Genomic DNA, 13,674 nt, shown 5'->3' with positions numbered 1-13,674 from the left:
ATCGGCCCATCCAGCCCGTGCCAGCTCTCTGCAAGACCACTTCAGCTCCCCCTCCCCCTCCCTTGTCCTGTAGCCCTGAAATTTTTCTTTCTTCAGGTACTTATCCAATTCCCTTTTGAAAGCCACGATTGGATCGGCCTCCACCACTCTCTCATAAGAACATAAGAAATAGGAGCAGGAGTAGGCCATTAGGCCCCTCGAGCCTGCTCCACCATTCAATAAGATCATGGCTGATTTGATCATGGACTCAGTTCCACTTCACTGCCCGCTCCCCATAACTTCTTTACTCCCTTATCGCTCAAAAATCTGTCTATCTCCGCCTTAAATATATTCAATGACCCAGCCCCCACAACTCTCTGGGGCAGAGAATTCCACAGATTTACAACCCTCAGAAGAAATTTCTCCTCATCTCAGTTTTAAATGGGCGGCCCCTTATTCTGAGACCTATGTCCCATAGATTTAGTTTCCTCTATGAGTGGAAATATCCTCTCTGCATTCACCTTGTCAAGCCCCCTCATTATCTTATATGTTTCAATAAGATCACCTCTCATTCTTCTGAACTCCAATGAGTAGAGGTCCAACCTACTCAACCGATCTTCATAAGTCAACCCCCTCATCTCCGGAATCAACCGAATGAACCTTCTCTGAACAGCCTCCAATGCTATCCTTCCTTAAATATGGAGACCAAAACTGTATGCAGTACTCCAGGTGTGGCCTCACCAATATCCTGTACAGGTCATGACCATTCACTGCGTAAAAAAAGTTTTCCTCATGTCGCCTTTGGATCATCTGCCAATCACCAGGGGGTGACTCGGTACGAAATCGAATACAGGCAGCAGAGATGAAGAAAATATACGGAGGGCCGGTTGGGGAGGCCGGTTAGGGGAGCACTAGAACAGTCGGGCCTAGAGGTGACAAAGGCTTGGTTGAGTTTCAGCAGCGGAGAGTCTAAGGTAAGGCCTGAGGCGGCAGGTGGAGAAGATGTGGGACCAGAAGCCCAGCTCAGGAGTTGAACAGGATGCCAGGGTGGCGAACAGTCGGGTCCAAATTGGGGCCATGGCCGGGGAAGGGGATGGAGTCGATGGCGAGTTGCAGAGCTTGTGGCGAGGGCTGAAGCACAAAGCTCGGTCCTCAAAATGTGTCGCTGGAGGAAAGTGCTGCCCATTCAAAACTGGAAATGAACAAACAGTCGGACAATTCGGAGGCAGTGGAGTGAGATGATGGATACATAATGAAGCTGCATGAACACATACTAAGACCCCGTTAATCCTGAAGTAATACATTTACATAAATATATCCGGTGGAGTTGGTAGATTCTGGCAGTTCGTTTCGCTGTTTCTCCGATGACTGGATTCTATGCTGCAGTTATTTCCAGCTGTGCTATCCCACCACAGAACGCTGGCTTGCTAGTCCACTGTGCAGCAACAGCTAGCCGCCCACAATAGGCTGCACTGGCATCCTACACCTGTCATGGAATCTCATTAAACTAAATAAAATTCAGTGCCATGAGACCTATAAAGAGAATATCTTAGAAAGGACGCTAAAATCTGACTGTAAACCCAAATGTCAGCTGTGCCTCTTTCATGGGCCTGCCTCCTGCAGCGTATCCTGTCCCTTTCAAACTATGCAAAATATCTACAAGACCTCCTGGAAATGTAACATCTCGAGATCACTTCATACTTGCGAAGATTCAGATAAGCTTCCACATATTTCCAGGTCCAAACCGAGGCAGACTCGGTGAATTCAGATCCACGCAGGGTTGGCTTTTCCAAAGTCGGTCAGCTCACTTCAGTTTTGGGGAGAGGGGGGATCTTTCCGCTTCCAGTCTAAAAGTGAGTTCTCAGGTGACTGAACAGTCCAATACAGGAATTACAGTCTCTGTCACAGGTGGGACAGACAGTGGTTGAGGGAAAGAGTGGGTGGGACTGGTTTGCCGCACGCTCCTTCTGCTGCCTGCGCTTGGTTTCTGCATGCTCTCGGCGATGAGACTCGAGGTGCTCAGCGCCCTCCCGGATACACTTCCTCCAGTGTTAGGTGTGGTGGTGCAGTGGTGATGTTACCAGTGTTCTGATCAAACTCTTGGGATACACAAGGGCGCGAGAGGGACAAATGAAGTCAAAGAAAAACCTCACCTCGTGTAGAAACCGTAGGCAACGTGTTGTTAGGCACCATTCGAAGAAGAGTTATCCCCAATGTCCTGTCCCATATTTATCCCTCAACCAACATCACTAAAGCAGATTATCTGGTCATTATCTCATTGCTGTTTGTGGGACCTTGCTGTGCGCAAAATGGCCGCCGTGTTTCCTACGTTAGAACAGTGACTACACTTCAAAACAACTTCACGAGCTGAGGACGTGAAAGGCACTATACAAATGCAAATACAAAGAGGTAGAAGTTACGTTACAGTTATATACAGCTCTGGTTAGATCCAATCTGGAGCACTGCGTTCAGTTCTGGGCACTGCCCATCAGGAAGGCTATATTGGCTTTTCAGGGGATGCAGAGCAGATTCACCAGAATGTTACCGGTGCTATAAGGGTTAGATAATGAGGACAGGTTGCAGAGGCCAGGGCCTAGAAATTTGGGAGCGCCCCGTTTGGGGGCGATGAGACTCGTGAGGCGTGAGACTCTGCGCCAGGCGCAGAAGCTAATTCAAGCGCTCCACGTCCTGTCTGGGGCGGGAGCGGGGCGCGCGGCAGTGCTAAGCACTGGGCCGTGTAGCCCTGCCTCGCAGGAGGGGCTCTGCCCTGAATTAAAGGCAAGGGCCCAAGTTGCGTACTCTGTATATTGGGAACCCACCTACCCGGACCTCCGAGGAGTGAGGGATCCACGTGATCGGCCCGGCACTCAAGCAGAGAGAACCGGGCCGAGCGATCGCAGCACCGATCCCGCGTCCAAATCGCCGCCGGTGCGGAAAAGAAAAGCGGGCGTTTTTTTCAGGAGCAGCCGGCCACCTCCCCTTTAAACTTCACCCCGCTCGCGGCCGCCCGCCCTGCGCGTCCCCCTGAAGCTGTCGCTGTTGTCGCCCCGCGCAACTTCAGGGGACAATACCCAACTTAGGGTCCGGGGCGCTAATGGGGCAATGACGTCATGATCTCTGAGCGCAGGTGATCGGGGCACAATGCCGTAGCACCGCCATTAAACTCCCGCCGAATTTAGCGGGAGTCGTTAGCGGTGCCGCGCCCGGTCGCAAAGTAATTTGTGCCCCACAGTTTCCCCCCTTAAAACTTGTATTCCTTTTACCGATATATAAAACGGAAAAGAGTGACTAAAGTAAATGTTGGTCCCTTAGAAGATGAGCAGGAGGATTTAATAATGGGAAATGTGGAAATGGCTGAGACCTTAAACAATTATTTTGCTTCGGTTTTCACAGTGGAAGACACAAAAACCATGCCAAAAATTGCTGGTCACAGGAATGTGGGAAGGGAGGACCTTGAGACAATCACTATCACTAGGGGGGTAGTGCTGGACAGGCTAATGGGACTCAAGGTAGACAGGTCCCCATGTCCTGATGAAATGCATCCCAGGGTATTAAAAGAGATGGCGGAAGTTATAGCAGATGCATTCGTTATAATCTACCAAAATTCTCTGGACTCTGGGGATATACCAGCGGATTGGAAAGCAGCTAATGTAACGCCTCTGTTTAAAAAAGGGGGCAGGCAAAAGGCAGGTAACTATAGGCCGGTTAGTTTAACATCTGTAGTGGGGAAAATGCTTGAAGCTATCATTAAGGAAGAAATAGCGGGACATCTAGATAGGAATAGTGCAATCAAGCAGACGCAACATGGATTCATGAAGGGGAAATCATGTTCAACTAATTTACTGGAGTTCTTTGAGGATATAACGAGCATGGTGGATAGAGGTGTACCGATGGATGTGGTGTATTTAGATTTCCAAAAGGCATTCGATAAGGTGCCACACAAAAGGTTATTGCAGAAGATAGAGATACGTGGAGTCAGAGGAAATGTATTAGCATGGATCGAGAATTGGCTGGCTAACAGAAAGCAGAGAGTCGGGATAAATGGGTCCTTTTCGGGTTGGAAATCGGTGGTTAGTAGTGTGCCACAGGGATCAGTGCTGGGACCACAACTGTTTACAATATACATAGATGACCTGGAAGAGGGGACAGAGTGTAGTGTAACAAAATTTGCAGATGACACTAAGATTAGTGGGAAAGCGGGTTGTGTAGAGGACACAGAGAGGCTGCAAAGAGATTTAGATAGGTTAAGCGAATGGGCTAAGGCTTGGCAGATGGAATACAATGTCGGAAAGTGTGAGGTCATCCACCTTGGGAAAAAAAACAGTAAAAGGGAATATTATTTGAAGGGGGAGAAATTACAACATGCTGTGGTGCAGAGGGACCTGGGGGTCCTTGTGCATGAATCCCAAAAAGTTAGTTTGCAAAGTTAGTTTGCAGGTGCAGCAGGTAATCAGGAAGGCGAATGGAATGTTGGCCTTCATTGCGAGAGGGATGGAGTACAAAAGCAGGGAGGTCCTGCTGCAACTGTACAGGGTATTGGTGAGGCCGCACCTGGAGTACTGCGTGCAGTTTTGGTCACCTTACTTAAGGAAGGATATACTAGCTTTGGAGGGGGTACAGAGACGATTCACTCGGCTGATTCCGGAGATGAGGGGGTTACCTTCTGATGATAGATTGAGTAGACTGGGTCTTTACTTGTTGGAGTTCAGAAGGATGAGGGGTGATCTTATAGAAACATTTAAAATAATGAAAGGGATAGACAAGATAGAGGCAGAGAGGTTGTTTCCACTGGTCGGGGAGACTAGAACTAGGGGGCACAACCTCAAAATACGGGGGAGCCAATTTAAAACCGAGTTGAGAAGGAATTTCTTCTCCCAGAGGGTTGTGAATCTGTGGAATTCTCTGCCCAAGGAAGCAGTTGAGGCTAGCTCATTGAATGTATTCAAGTCACAGATAGATAGATTTTTAACCAATAAGGGAATTAAGGGTTATGGGGAGCGGGCGGGTAAGTGGAGCTGAGTCCACGGCCAGATCAGCCATGATCTTGTTGAATGGCGGAGCAGGCTCGAGGGGCTAAATGGCCTACTCCTGTTCCGAATTCTTATGTTTATAGAAGATTAATGGGTGATTGTTAAAGGTGATTAAAGGAGTTAATAGAGAGAAACATTCCTCTTGTGGGGAGTCCAGAATAAGGGGTCATAACCTAGAGATTAGTGCTAGACCATTCAGGGGTGATGTCAGGAAGCTGTCTTTACACAATGGCTAGTGAAAATCAGGAGCTCTCTCTCTCCCAATAAGCAGTTGAGGCTGGGGGGGCAATTGAAAATTTCAAGAATGAAATTGAGAGGCGAGAGTATTAAGTGTTACACAACCAAGGCAGGAAAATGGGGTTAAGATAAAGATCAGCTATGCACTCCAATTGAATAGCGGAACAGGCTCATGGGCTGAATGGCCTCCCCCTGTTCCACGTTAAATGGAAGTGCTTTTTTTATTTATTTGAAAGAGATGGTTTGGGAAAAAAAGAGGAAAAACAAAAGACAGATTCTCCCGGTTCAAAGAAAGTTCAAGAGGAGGCACACTGTTGGCATCATTCCTGGGATAAGTTATAAGTTAAGGAGGGCTGTTGAAAGAAAGCACTGGTTAAAAAGCACAGCTATCAGGAATTGCAGGCTTTCAAGTCCTCCTGTAGGTAGATCCCAAATCCAGAAGGCACCAACAATGGTTTTCAGACATATGGGCAGGCCGTCATTTTCAGAATAACTATCTTTTTGTACCTTTCCAAGGATGTCGTCTGTCATGGATGCCTCCATTTTCCGCGCTCCTGGATTAGATGGCAGTAATTTCGGGTTTGCAAGCCTGAAATTCCTGCTGGCAATGCTGCTGAGGGTAATTGTGACTTTGGCGATGTGTCGGTGTAATTAAATTCAACCCGGCTTTTACTGAGATAATGCCAGTGTCACACACGTGGTGTCACTTAAAGAAACGACCGAAACGCTCTGTGCCAGGGATTCTGTGACCCAGTTAGCACAGCTTCATGTTGTATCTTGACACATTTCCAGGACTTTACACAACTAACCTTGCGCTATCTGACTGGATGAACCACTTGCACATTTTTTGACATGAAGTTTCGTTTTGAGAGTTTCCCCAAAGCCATAATACGCATCACAAATAAATATTACGCAATAAAGTCAGATTTTCACTCTTTACTTGATAAAAGGTCACGAGCAAAATCCAAATACCCAATTCAATAAGTTAAGCAGTAATGAATCCTCTTTGTGCCAAAATAAGCATTTAATGATAAAGGAACGCAAAAACTGTGCAGTACTTGAAACACGACACTGATGGATCTTAGTTTTCTGTTTGCTTAACGTTCTTTAATCTGGAGATATGTCCATTATCCCGCAGTGACATTTTGATATAGATCTAAGCGTCTGTCTTTCCAACCGGTTTGTCCGTCTACCTTAAGCCGGGGATTCTTGCAGCACTTGTTTACAACTCAGAGCTAAAGTACATTGCGTGAGTTGGACAAGGGGACACGGGTTCAAACTAGTAAAGGAAAATTTAACACGACAGGCAGACATTGGGCAGGTCGCAGGAATCGGCGTCCGAAATCTGGAAATCTGTTCCGAAAACCAGACATTTTTTTTTAAAATGGCACAAATACGAACCTGTTCCCGAGCCTTTCGGGATGCTCCATGACCTCGACCCACATGTGACCCGAACCGACACCCACCTGACCCACGTACTCCCCTCGGATTTCTTCTCCGATATCCGGAAAAACCCAAAAAACAGAATGGCCTCAGTCCCGAGGTTTCTGGTTTCAGGACGTTCTACATGTAATAGCAGGAGGTTTTGACAACTGATGAATGCAGTACAGGCCTTGCTGTGTGCAAATTGGTTGCCACGTTTCCTACATTATAACAGCGACTACACATTAAAAGTACTTCAGTGTTTGTAAAGCGTTTTGGGACGTCCTGAGGTTGTGAAAGCGCTATACATAAGAAGATAAGAAATAGGAGCAGGAGTCGGCCATTTGGCCCCTCGAGCCTGCTCCGCCATTCAATAAGATCATGGCTGATCTGATCTTGGGCTCAGCTCCACTTCCCTGCCCGCTCCCCATAACCCTTGACTCCCTATAAGTGCAAGTCCTTTTGTTTTGATGACAACGATTATCATCATCATCATAGGCAGTCCCTCAAAGCGAGGAAGACTTGATTCCACTCCAAAAAGGGATGAGTTAGTTCACAGGTGTTTCAATGAAGGACCTAATATTCCAGGTCCAGAACTACATGTTGAAGGGTGGAAGATGCCTGTGCGTAGATTTTTTTAACGTGTGGTGGCCATTGCACACCAGCCACCACACGGGCTTGACAGAGTTAGGTCTTGGTCCAGTGGCAAGGATTACCCAAGACGACTGGAGACCTGCTCTGCTGCACGGACCTAGTGCGCACACATATCGCAGTGTGGGCTGGTCCGTGCTGCCCCTGGGCCCTCACCCTCGATAACGATTAAACAGAAGTTAGGATGCAATGACAGTGCAGTAGCAATATTGTTATCTATACTCATTAATAATGGTCCGTCTTCTCCTCCAACAGCAAAACAAGGTAGGTGAAACCGGTAGCTCACGTGATGAAGCCCATCACTTGGTACCTCAAACCAGGAAGGTGCTTCCTGATATCAAGAACCTGCGTCATAGTACACACTGCATACTCACACACAGAGTACATCACCACTTGAATCGATCAGCCGCCCAGAGACAGGCTCTACGGAGTAGATTGACGATGAGCTTGAGACAGGATCACCAATAGGTCACAAGGAAAAGACTGGGAAATAAAATACTTAGGGGTCAAAATTTGTTTTCTAACGCCACCGGTTACCGCTGGAGAGGGGCGGCTAAGGGCTTACCGTCGGCGGGGTGTGGATACCTCGGCTCACGCCAAATGTAGTTGGGTGGTGGTGGTGACGCCAAGACGCCACGTGGTGACATCATCGAGCCGCCGCGGTTGGGTAATCAGGTGAGTACGGTGGTCATACCGGCAGGTGTCCGTACAGCCTGGGAAAGCTGCCGGGACATCGGGGATCCTGGGGCGAGAGTGTCCAGGGACCAAGGTAAATGTTTATATTTGGTTTTTTTTAGGATTAGGTAGTAATGGGACCAGTGAGGAGGTGTGCGTGCCGGCAGCCGATCGTGGGGACATTCGGTCGGCCTCCTGAGCTCCCGCCCCGTTGGTGCCAGAGGATGAGTGTGCAATGCCACTTTTAGTGCTGCTCTCTCATCTTTGGGGCAAAACTGAATTTGGCTGTTTGAGGCGGTACCTCCCGCCTGGCGTTAAAATCAGCACTCAGCCCATGTCACCCCCTCAAAAACGGTGGGACCGAACTTCAACCCCCTAGACTGTTCAGTCCCATACTAACCTCGGAAAGAAGCAAGAGCTGGCTAACAGCTTCAAAACAAGATGACACCGCCTCAAAAAAGCCTCTGAATACAGGCTTGTGGCACATGAAGATAAGGAGTTAGATTGAACATATTCTTGCAATTATCGCAGTGCACAAACAGACATGACAGCAGTGGTGCGTGTGTAAATGCCTGAGAGATAGGTGGGGGGATGGGGGGGGGAGTAACATGAGTGCTGAAGGCATGTGATTTATTTTCGAGGGGGTTGGGGGATGTTTAGGAGAAAGTTCCTCCACCCTCCCTGGAAAGGTTTATTTTGGACACCTGACTTGGTGTGTTTTCTGCTATTCTGGTGCCTGCTGTAATTTTGAGTGTGAATCTCAGTCTAGTTTCTCTTAAACTCATCACCACTCCAACCCTACTCCCCATTTTATTTCCAAACCCTACCAGGAATGCTCGAATAAAGTGAGTTCCCGCATTCACAAGGAACATCCCCCATCACATCTCAAAAAATCTAGTTGCAACCATTCACGAATAAAATAAATCTTCAGTCAACATAACAGGCGGGCCTGCATCAGAAAGTTCCTTTGAGGAAAGCTTTTAAAAACAACCAAATGTGACTTGTTTGGAAGATCAGTAACCGAGACTCAAAGAGCAACAGCTCACTTTAGTGCCTGCAGTTTTATGCAACAATGGGAGAAAGTAAAGCCTCCAGTCACACCTTCCAAATTGTCCGATCGGTAGAGTGAGAGGCGGAGAGGTTTAGCAGGGCCACCAATGGTTGAGTGATTATAATCAGGAATGCTCAAGAAGGCAGAATTAGAGGAACGTAGATATCTCGGGGGGTTGTGAGGCTGGAGGAGGTTACAAAGATAGGGAGGGGTTTGAAGGGAGGGATTTGAAAATAAGGATGAGAATTTTGAAATTGTGGCATTGTTTAACCGAAAGTCAATCTACCTCACTTTCCTCCTTTAAGACGCTCCTTAAAACCTAACTCTTTGACCAAGCATCTGCCCTAATTTCTCCCTAGGTGGCATGGTGTCAAATGTTTTGTCATAATACTCCTGTGGAGCGCCTTGGGATGTATTGTTACAGAGCCAGTGTAGGTCAGTGAGCGCAGGGGTGATGGGTGAACGGGACTTGGTGCGAGTTAGAACACGGGCAGTCGAGGTTTCGATGACCTCTAGTTTACTTGGGGTAGAATGTAGGAGGCCGGCCAAGGGTGCATTGGGATAGTCAAGTCTAGAGGTAACAAAGGCATGGACGAGGGCTTCAACAGTGGACGAGCTGAGGCAAGGGCGGAGACGGGCGATGTTACGGAGGTGGGAACAGGCGGTCTTAGTTATGCTGCGGATTCATTCAAGAAGCAGTTGGAGGGCTGTGCTGGGAGAACTGCAGGTTGCAGATGAGCTGAGATGGGGCAAAAGATCTTCCTCATCTGCAACTGTCTTGTGAACTTATGGTTCACTGGGAGCATCCTGTGGGATAGAAGTTGGGGCCTCAATGGCTTTGTCTGAAACTGGTAGACTCTGCCTCCCTAATGACAGACCTCAACAACAATTTCCTCGCTGAGCTAGAGTCTGTGCAGGCACTGGTCCTCTGGGAAGCTCAGGTTACTTGTTCAGCCACAGTGACAGTGAGTGAATCCGGCCATTGTGCTGTTAGAGGATCTGGTGGTCTTATTTATAATTTACTCCTCAAATCAATAAAGTTTTTTGCTCAGACACTGAATATCAGATGTCACAGGTTTTTTGAGCATACAATATTTGTAACAGTATGTAAACATATACTTAAAATACAGTGAAGCCCTTAGGGAAACCGAAGGGACTTGCATCAGGTATTTGCAGCTGTGCTTATTTTCAAAATGGACTTTGTACATACAGTAAGGACGTTCTTGCTATTGAGGGAGTGCAGCGAAGGTTCACCAGACTGATTCCCGGGATGGCAGGACTGACATATGAAGAAAGACTGGATCGACTAGGCTTATAATCACTGGAATTTAGAAGAATGAGAGGGGATCTCATAGAAACATATAAAATTCTGACAGGATTGGACAGGTTAGATGCAGGAAGAATGTTCCCGATGTTGGGGATGTCTAGAACCAGGGGTCACAGTCTTAGGATAAGGTGTAAGCCATTTAGGACCGAGATGAGGAGAAACTTCTTTACTCAGAGAATTGTGAACCTGTGGAATTCTCTACCGCAGAAAGTTGTTGAGACCAGTTCGTTAGATATATTCAAAAGGGAGTTAGATGTGGCCCTTACGGCTAAAGGGATCAAGGGCTTTGGAGAGAAAGCAGGAATGGGGTACTGAAGTTGCATGATCAGCCATGATCATATTGAATGGTGGTGCAGGCTCGAAGGGCCGAATGGCCTACTCCTGCACCTATTTTCTATGTTTCTATGTAAACCGGATGAGCTAAATATCCACGGATTGGCATTACCTCCTGCAGAGCTCCTTCCTGTTTTCACCCTCAACTCAGATTGTGCCTAATTCCGGAGTCCTGTCAGCAAGATGTGATTTCAGTTTTATTTTCTGTTTGTTGGGGTTTCCCAGGTCATTGCCCGGGATCCTTTTCCGTCGAGGCAGGGGTATCCTGACCCTGGGACCTGCTACATTGGCGGCTGTAATGCACACGTCCACCTGTGAGTATGCACACAGGTGTGTGTGGCTGTAGAGTTGGGAGTGGCTAAGCCGGTCACGTGATGTTCACAAGACTCAATAAAACCCCAGCCAGTTGGGCTCGGAGGATCCACGATGAGACATGTGCTTGTGAGCCTGGTGGAAGAACTGGTAATGTGTAGTGTGATTGTTAAACCTTTTGCTAATAAACCAACTCGTTCTTAATAGCAATGTGTTGCTATGAATTCTTAAGCAAAGAACCCATGAAGCAAATACATTACAATGAGGGTGTCCATTTGTAAAGGTTTCACTGTGCTTACAACCAAGCCCCAACGATGGCTGGTTGGGGATTCCAATGTGTTACGGTCCTGAGCTCAGGCTTTTCTTCGGCCTTTACAACTCCAAATATTCATTACAAACAGCCAATGTTTATACTTCTTCCATGTGACAATCCACACGATTCTACATTATACAGTTATATAAAAGTTAAATGGGCTGTTTGTAAAGTGAAATGCATTGTACAATTATGTATACGTGTCAGCTGTGGCTCAGTGTGCAGCACACTCACCTCGGAGTCAGAATGTTGCGGGTTCATGTCCGACTCCAGGGACTTGAATACAAAAATCTAGGCTGACACCGCAGTGCAGTGCTGAGGGAGTGCTGCACTGTCGGAGGTGCCATCTTTCTGATCAGACATTAAACCGAGGCCCCGTCTGCTCTCTCAAATGGACGTAAAAGATCCCATGGCATTATCTCAAAGAAGAGCAGGGGAGTTATCCCCAGTGGCCTGCCCAATATTTATCCCTCAGTCAACATAACAAAAACAGATTATCTGGTCATTATCACATTGCTGTGTGTGGGAGCTTGCTGTGCACAAATTGGCTGCTGCGTTTCCCACATTACAACAGTGGCTACACTCCAAAAGTACTTCATTGGCTGTAAAGCGCTTTTGACTCGTCCGCTGGTCGTGAAAGACACTATATACATTTTTTTTAATACAACTTCATATAAGGAGAATTTAGCTGACTTATCTTTTATCAATAACTTTAGTTTTAACAAGTTATTTTTGCATAGACCGGTACAGCTCCCCTACATTGTTATCTTTCTATAGGTTCATCCTTGTTCCACCAAGTGAAATTTTAACATTGTACATCTGTCTGTCTTTCATTCCATTTTACTTTGCAGAACTAATTGCTTTTTTTCCTGCACTTGTTGTCAACTGCTTGAAGTTCTCTGAAATGTATGCATTGTCTTTTAATATGGTTTACTGAAGTGATTAAACTGAGCGTTGCTTTAAGGTCAGCATTGGCTCAATAGCCCAGTGGTCCATTAAATTGACACAAACTTCACATGCCAAGGCTAAAGATTGCTATTACTGCAATATAAAGACAAATCAATAGTAGTATAACGATTGGACCTTTCCTCACAATGCCTCATATGTCTCCACCTTTCTCTCCATCAGTATGACACGGCCTTCCACCCATGCTGTTAAACATTCGAATAAAACTGTGGATGCTTTGTTCCTGTTACAAACACCGGTGACTAAATCTGCTCCAACATCACGGTCAGATTGTAAATGCATTGTTTTTTTTTTCCCATTTAAGCTCTGGAACTCCCTCCCTAACACTCTCTGCCTCTCAAACACTCTCTCCTCCTTTAAGATGCTCCATTAAACCTACCTCTTTGATCAAGCTTTTGGTCATACAATCATAGAATCACAGAAATTTACAGCGTGGAAGGAGGCCATTTCGGCCCATTGTATCCGTGCCGGCTGACCAAGAGCTATCCAGCCTAATCCCACTTTCCAGCTCTTGGTCCGTAGCCCTTTATACGGCACTTTAAGTCCGTATCCAAGTATTTTTTAAACGTGGTAAGGGTTACTTCCTCTACCACCCTTTCAGGCAGTGAGTTTCAGACCCCCATTACCCTCTAGGTGGAGAAATTTCCCCTCATATCGCCTCTAAACCCCCCCAATTACTTTAAATCTATATTCTCTGGTTGTTGCCTCCTGTGCCAAGGGAAACAGGTCTTTCCTATCCACGCTATCCAGGCCCCTCATAATTTTATACACCTCAATCAGGTTTCCCCTCAGCCTCCTCTGTTCCAAAGAAAACAGACCCAGCCTGTCCAATCTTTCCTCATAGCCAAAATTCTCCAGTCCAGGCAACCTTGTTGTAAATCCCCTCTGTACCCTTTCCAGTGCAATCACATCTTTCCTGTAATGTGGTGACCAGTCACCTGACTTGGTAAGTACCTTGGGACATTTTACTATGTTAAGGGCGCCGTATAAATGTAAGTTGGTGTTGTATGCGTGAAGTCAAGGGCTGCAGAAGTTGGCACAAGTTAGCTTTAAATGCCTTTTCAACACAGTTACAAGCCAAATGTGACTAAAGCTGACAACGTTTGTTGATGCTCCCGACAGCGGATTATGCAAGAAAGGAACCTCGGGAGAAAGAATGGGGAAGAGGAAAGTCTAGGAACACACAGCCGGTCAGTCAGTGTTCCAGGCTTGTACCCTCCTGTAGGTCTGACCCCTGATCTCTGGAAGGACATCGTGTGTACCAAGGCACCTTACAGGAATTTAATGACCATCATTATCATAGGCAGTCCCTCGAATGAGGATGACTTGCTTCCACAAGAGTTCACAGATGTTTCAATGAAGGACCCGATGTTCCAGT

The 13,674-nt window shown here is 46.8% G+C and overlaps 1 protein-coding gene across 7 annotated transcripts in view; it reads right to left on the bottom strand.

Moving 5' to 3' along the window:
- Positions 1-13,674, bottom strand: part of sema4ba (sema domain, immunoglobulin domain (Ig), transmembrane domain (TM) and short cytoplasmic domain, (semaphorin) 4Ba) — a 505,268-nt gene that overhangs the window by 307,134 nt on the left and 184,460 nt on the right. The window lies entirely within an intron of this gene.

This window comes from Pristiophorus japonicus, chromosome 17 (genome assembly GCF_044704955.1).
Source record: "Pristiophorus japonicus isolate sPriJap1 chromosome 17, sPriJap1.hap1, whole genome shotgun sequence".
Taxonomy (NCBI): domain Eukaryota; kingdom Metazoa; phylum Chordata; class Chondrichthyes; family Pristiophoridae; genus Pristiophorus; species Pristiophorus japonicus.
This window is presented reverse-complemented; position numbering and strand designations above follow the sequence as displayed.